At 45.2% G+C, this 7,743-nt stretch overlaps 1 long non-coding RNA gene across 1 annotated transcript; it reads right to left on the minus strand.

Annotated features, from left to right (window-relative positions):
- Positions 1–3,477: 3,477 nt before the first annotated feature.
- Positions 3,478–6,862, minus strand: LOC123728287 (uncharacterized). The gene is made up of 2 exons (XR_006760203.2): positions 6,625–6,862; positions 3,478–6,404 (listed from the first exon to the last, which is right to left on the minus strand). It is a non-coding gene; the product is annotated as an uncharacterized LOC123728287 (long non-coding RNA).
- Positions 6,863–7,743: the final 881 nt, after the last annotated feature.

The raw sequence follows: 7,743 nt of genomic DNA on the forward strand, positions 1-7,743 counted from the left end.
CGACGCCCCACAAGACGGCCTGTTAGACCAGTTGTCCTGGTCCAGCCTGACGTACAGCCTTCCAGACCTGAGGGGAGGCCAAGCAACTCTCGACGCCCCACTAGACGGCCTGTTAGACCAGTTGTCCTGGTCCAGCCTGACGTACAGCCTTCCAGACCTGAGGGGAGGCCAAGCAACTCTCGACGCCCCACTAGACGGCCTGTTAGCCCCGTTGGCCTGGTCCAGCCTGACGTACAGCCTTCCAGACCTGAGGGGAGGCCAAGCAACTCTCGACGCCCCACTAGACGGCCTGTTAGACCAGTTGTCCTGGTCCAGCCTGACGTACAGCCTTCCAGACCTGAGGGGAGGCCAAGCAACTCTCGACGCCCCACTAGACGGCCTGTTAGACCAGTTGTCCTGGTCCAGCCTGACGTACAGCCTTCCAGACCTGAGGGGAGGCCGAGCAACTCTCGACGCCCCACTAGACGGCCTGTTAGCCCCGTTGGCCTGGTCCAGCCTGACGTACAGCCTTCCAAACCTGAGGGGAGGCCAAGCAACCCTCAATGCCCCAATAGACGGCCTGTTAGCCCCGTTGGCCTGGTCCAGTCTTATGTACAGCCTTCCAGACCTGAGGGGAGGCCGAGCAACCCTCGGAGCACCACTAGGAGAAAAGTGAGGCCCAGTAATCCTGTTTGTCCCGTTATTCTTGAGTCCCGACCTCCCAGTCCTGTGAGCATCACTACCAGCATTGTGGACCTAGTCCAGTTTGAGTCCTGTCCTGCTGTGAGTCTGGTCCAGCCTGAGTCACGTCCTGCCTGCCCTCTGACCCTGGAGGAGCTGGCCCTTTCAGAGTCATGCAGCTTCAGCAACAATGTGTTTGTTCTCTCCATGCCGAAAGCTGCCCAGCCAGAGGAGGCTGCAAGAGGGAGCAGCAGCGCACCCAGGGACATCATCAGGCCTGAAGCCTTCGTCCAGACAGGACCCCTGCTGGCCAGGAGAGCCCAGAGGGATGCTCCTCCTCCAAAGAAGCTCCCCAAACCCCCTGTGGCCCCCCGGCCCAAACTGCTGCCCTCCCTGGGCCAGGGCAACGTGTCCCTTGTCAGTGCCAACGCCTGGGATGAAAGGACCAAGAAGAAGAGAAAGAAAGGTTACCACTTCTCTTTGTGCAATGACACATTTTGTCTATTGAATATATTGTCAATATTTTATGATGTATGTTTTTTGCTGATGTACGACCAGGAATATGATTTTCCTGTTCTTATCCATTCATAAATGAATTACTAATAAATGAATGTAACCTAATGTAATGTAATTTAAAGGAGTCAGAGTCCAGAGGTCTAGCCTGGGCCTGAGACATATCCCCCGTGACCTAGAGCTGGCCATGATGAGGCCCCGTCTGGTCAAGTCGGCCGATCCCTCCCAGCGTCCCTACCAGCCGTGGGACGACGAGGACGAGGTGGACATCTACGCCCTGAGGCGCACAGCCTTCATGTGCCCCATGTACGACCAGGAGGAGAGCAGCGGCAGGGGCAACAAGAGGGTGGCAGTGGAGGCCCTGGACAACATTCCTTTCAGAAGGAAGATCACCTTGTGTTATTTCATGGGTGGGCGCAGGGTGATGCTGCCAAAAGACTACTAACCCCACCCCCCTCAATTTACACAACACCCCCTTAGTCCCAGACAGAGAAGAACAGGACACACACAGAGAGACAGAGTGGACACCAACAGGGCCATCAGAGGGACAGAGATCCTCTCAGTTGATGTTAGGAATGTCAGCTACTAAAAGCTTCAATAGACCATCTCTGTAGCAAGAGAACCTCCAGTAATCAGACTGGGCTGTCCTCTGTCTCCCCTCATCTCTGATACACCAGACTGGGCTGTCCTCTGTCTCCCCTCATCTCTGATACATCAGACTGGGCTGTCCTCTGTCTCCCCTCATCTCTGATACATCAGACTGGGCTGTCCTCTGTCTCCCCTCATCTCTGATACATCAGACTGAGCTGTCCTCTGTCTCCCCTCATCTCTGATACATCAGACTGGGCTGTCCTCTGTCTCCCCTCATCTCTGATACATCAGACTGGGCTGTCCTCTGTCTCCCCTCATCTCTGATACACCAGACTGGGCTGTCCTCTGTCTCCCCTCATCTCTGATACATCAGACTGGGCTGTCCTCTGTCTCCCCTCATCTCTGATACATCAGACTGGGCTGTCCTCTGTCTCCCCTCATCTCTGATACATCAGACTGGGCTGTCCTCTGTCTCCCCTCATCTCTGATACAACAGACTGGGCTGTCCTCTGTCTCCCCTCATCTCTGATACACCAGACTGGGCTGTCCTCTGTCTCCCCTCATCTCTGATACACCAGACTGGGCTGTCCTCTGTCTCCCCTCATCTCTGATACATCAGACTGGGCTGTCCTCTGTCTCCCCTCATCTCTGATACATCAGACTGGGCTGTCCTCTGTCTCCCCTCATCTCTGATACATCAGACTGGGCTGTCCTCTGTCTCCCCTCATCTCTGATACATCAGACTGGGCTGTCCTCTGTCTCCCCTCATCTCTGATACATCAGACTGGGCTGTCCTCTGTCTCCCCTCATCTCTGATACATCAGACTGGGCTGTCCTCTGTCTCCCCTCATCTCTGATACACCAGACTGGGCTGTCCTCTGTCTCCCCTCATCTCTGATACATCAGACTGGGCTGTCCTCTGTCTCCCCTCATCTCTGATACATCAGACTGGGCTGTCCTCTGTCTCCCCTCATCTCTGATACATCAGACTGGGCTGTCCTCTGTCTCCCCTCATCTCTGATACATCAGACTGGGCTGTCCTCTGTCTCCCCTCATCTCTGATACATCAGACTGGGCTGTCCTCTGTCTCCCCTCATCTCTGATACATCAGACTGGGCTGTCCTCTGTCTCCCCTCATCTCTGATACACCAGACTGGGCTGTCCTCTGTCTCCCCTCATCTCTGATACATCAGACTGGGCTGTCCTCTGTCTCCCCTCACCTGTACTCCCCCAAGAGGAACACTGCTCCCTGCCTCCCCTCCCCTCTCCTCTACTCCCCCAAGAGGACTACAGTCTCTCTCTTATCTCTAAATCAGTGTTGGGGTCAATTCAATGTCAATACTGTCAATTCAGGAAGTAAAAATAATTTTTCTCATAGAGGCATTGAGGAAAATTGGAATTGGACTTTCAGTTTACTTCCTGATTTGTAAAGGAATTGACCCCAACCCTAATCTAAATAAACTACTAGATCTCTATGATGACAGTGTCTCAGACAGAAAGACAATAATCCTGTTACTGTCCAGGACCTTGTCTTTACATTTCCCTGAAGCATTACAGAAATAAAAACAAAGCATTGAAGGAAATACAATCTTTGGAGTTCTGTGTTCATACACTGATGCATATGTTAATTAGAAGATGATATAGGACAAAACATGTCATAACTGACAGGATCAATAACATGGATAAAATGCAAGCATCAAAACTGACAACAGCTTTAAAATAAAGAGGAAGTTTATTCATTGTATTATTATTTATCCATTCCAGATTATCCTACATGTCAATCAAACTGTGCTGTGTCAATCATATTGCCTCCTAGACTCTCAGACGGTGTTCCAAATGGTACCCTATTCCCTATGGGCCCTAGTGCACCTACAAATGGTTAAGGGTACCATTTGGGACACATCCAAGCCAGACACACAGAAGACACACAGGACTCAGGACATGTCAATCACATTACATACATACACATGGGCAACAGCATCTTTTATCAGCATTACTGCATCATGAGGACAGTTAGCACATGATGACATGACATCATTACAGCATCACTGTCAAAGTGAATGGGACAGACTGCTAAAAAAGACCACTTAGAATATCACTGGACAGTGACAACTTACAGTACTGTTATATGTCCAGCAAGCAATACTAGTAGTATCCCATCATATTATTCTGAATGATGCATTTTATACTCATTTAATTCATCACTAAAGGCATCTGAATTAAACAGAAGACATTATGTCCTCAAAAATATAATAATTTAATGCATGAATTTAGCTAAAAACTATAAACAATCATAAAAGTATTTGGAGTCACACAGAAAACTCAGATGAAAAACACATTGGAGATCCTAATATCATCACATTGTAATGTTGTTCCTTCTAACAGAATGGCTGTTTCACCTTGTAGTCCAACACATTGTAATGTTGTTCCTTCTAACAGAATGGCTGTTTCACCTTGTAGTCCATCACATTGTAACGTTGTTCCTTCTAACAGAATGGCTGTTTCACCTTGTAGTCCATCACATTGTAATGTTGTTCCTTCTAACAGAATGGCTGTTTCACCTTGTAGTCCATCACATTGTAATGTTGTTCCTTCTAACAGAATGGCTGTTTCACCTTGTAGTCCATCACATTGTAATGTTGTTCCTTCTAACAGAATGGCTGTTTCACCTTGTAGTCCATCACATTGTAATGTTGTTCCTTCTAACAGAATGGCTGTTTCACCTTGTAGTCCATCACATTGTAATGTTGTTCCTTCTAACAGAATGGCTGTTTCACCTTGTAGTCCAACACAGAAGTAGGTGGTCAGTAATGGTTCTTGTTTTGCAGTAAGCCAACTAAGTCGACTGGTTTAGTAAGTCTTAGATTGCATATATGATATGTGACTTGAAGGTTTTTCCTGAAACAGTCCATCCATTTCCAACAGTGAAAACCCAGCCCACATTTAATAGTAGATACTTGATGTGTTTGTGGAGCGTAGACCAAAGACTGATGAGTTATGAACAGAACAATGTGGAAGTTGAGTCCATTGTGTTCATCCATCCTTCAGCAGCCAGCCAGTCTCCACTTGATTCATCACCATCCTGCAATGTCATATTCCAACCAGCAGAGGTCACTGACTCCACGATCTGAATTGTATCACTGTTCAAAGATGCCTCTGCCTTATCCAAGGTTCATCCTCCATTTCATGGCTTAAGGTAAACAGACATACACATGCATGAATCCAGAGTATTATTTTATCAAAACCATTTATAAAACACATCATCCACAGACTGATAGTCTTCCATGGTCCTATTGCAAAGTCAAGTCCTTTGGAATAGTATTGGAGATACTGGAACTTTCCACGGTCAAAGAAAGTATGTTTCCTTTTGCATAGAAACACTATAATGTTCTCTTATAAGACACTGAAGAAGAAGAAACCAAAATGCCCTTTCATGGTTTTAGAACAGTTGTCCAAAGAAGCACAACTTTGGTGGTTGTGTTTGAAAGTCATCAAGCAACGGAAGTCAACAGCTCTCTGTGATTGTAAAGTCATCAAGCATGGAGTCAGTTAACAGCTCTCTGTGATTGTAAAGTCATCAAGCATGGAGTCAGTCAACAGCTCTCTGTGATTGTAAAGTCATCAAGCATGAAGTCAGTCAACAGCTCTCTGTGATTGTAAAGTCATCAAGCATGGAGTCAGTCAACAGCTCTCTGTGATTGTAAAGTCATCAATCATGGAGTCAGTTAACAGCTCTCTGTGATTGTAAAGTCATCAAGCATGGAGTCAGTTAACAGCTCTCTGTGATTGTAAAGTCATCAAGCATGGAGTCAGTTAACAGCTCTCTGTGATTGTAAAGTCATCAAGCATGGAGTCAGTCAACATCTCTCTGTGATTGTAAAGTCATCAAGCATGGAGTCAGTTAACAGCTCTCTGTGATTGTAAAGTCATCAAGCATGGAGTCAGTCAACAGCTCTCTGTGATTGTAAAGTCATCAAGCATGGAGTCAGTCAACAGCTCTCTGTGATTGTAAAGTCATCAAGCATGGAGTCAGTTAACAGCTCTCTGTGATTGTAAAGTCATCAAGCATGGTGTCAGTTAACAGCTCTCTGTGATTGTAAAGTCATCAAGCATGGAGTCAGTCAACATCTCTCTGTGATTGTAAAGTCATCAAGCATCTGAAGTCAACAGCTCTCTGTGATTGTAAAGTCATCAAGCATGGAGTCAGTCAACATCTCTCTGTGATTGTAAAGTCGTCAAGCATCTGAAGTCAACAGCTCTCTGTGATTGTAAAGTCATCAAGCATCTGAAGTCAACATCTCTCTGTGATAGTAAAGTCATCAAGCATAGAGTCAGTTAACAGCTGCCATATTCCTCTCAGTCCAACAGCCCAAATGATCAGTATCGTAATTTTAGTCATTCTGTCATATAGATTGATAAAGATAACACAAGCAGTAGCAGGCATGCTAAGTTCAGGCATTCTGGAATATTCCAGGGAGATTTTCAGAGGGGGGTGGGGTTTAGGTTCAGTAGCTGTCTGTCTATCATCGGAAGACCAGCGTGGAGGCCTTGAGACAGGCGAAGGAGGCAGTCAGACAGGTGAGGAAGAGAGAGACAGACAGGTAGATCTGTGATGCATCTCCACACTCCTTGGCGTTTTCCTGTAATCAATCGTTAACACACACAGTTACAGCCAGTGGTATAATGAACACTACATAAGGCCAGTAAGTTCATGTTTTTGATCTTAGGATAACAAAAACTCAGTTTGAAATGAAGGGAGCAATGAGCATAGTACAACACATGTTATCTCCTGATGTCAATCCATCCACTTGAAGTGAGGTGTCGTTATTGGGAGGCAGTGAACCAATACGGGGTGCTGACCTGAGGGTGATAGGCGTGGCAGGACTCGGGTCTCCTACGGACCTTCTGAGATTTCATCCTGTCACACTTTACTGAGGCGTTATGTACATAGAGGTCAAGGACACCAACACACTAAACAACAAGGAGTATCTACGCTACAATACCAACACTCTAAACAACAACAACAACAAGGAGTATCTATGATACAATACCAACACTCTAAACAACAACAACAACAAGGAGTATCTACGCTACAATACCAACACTCTACAATACCAACACTCTAAACAACAACAACAACAAGGAGTATCTATGATACAATACCAACACACTAAACAACAACAACAACAAGGAGTATCTATGATACAATACCAACACTCTAAACAACAACAACAACAAGGAGTATCTATGATACAATACCAACACTCTAAACAACAACAACAACAAGGAGTATCTATGATACAATACCAACACTCTAAACAACAACAACAACAAGGAGTATCTATGATACAATACCAACACTCTAAACAACAACAACAAGGAGTATCTATGATACAATACCAACACTCTAAACAACAACAACAACAAGGAGTATCTATGATACAATACCAACACTCTAAACAACAACAACAACAAGGAGTATCTATGATACAATACCAACACTCTAAACAACAACAACAACAAGGAGTATCTATGATACAATACCAACACACTAAACAACAACAACAACAAGGAGTATCTATGATACAATACCAACACACTAAACAACAACAACAACAAGGAGTATCTATGATACAATACCAACACACTAAACAACAACAACAACAAGGAGTATCTATGATACAATACCAACACACTAAACAACAACAACAACAAGGAGTATCTATGATACAATACCAACACACTAAACAACAACAACAACAAGGAGTATCTACGATACAATACCAACACACTAAACAACAACAACAACAAGGAGTATCTATGATACAATACCAACACCTACAACAACAACAACAAGGAGTATCTATGATACAATACCAACACACTAAACAACAACAACAACAAGGAGTATCTATGATACAATACCAACACTCTAAACAACAACAACAACAAGGAGTATCTATGATACAATACCAACAC

Source organism: Salmo salar, chromosome 17 (assembly GCF_965601325.2).
Source record: "Salmo salar chromosome 17, fSalSal1, whole genome shotgun sequence".
Lineage (NCBI taxonomy): Eukaryota > Metazoa > Chordata > Actinopteri > Salmoniformes > Salmonidae > Salmo > Salmo salar.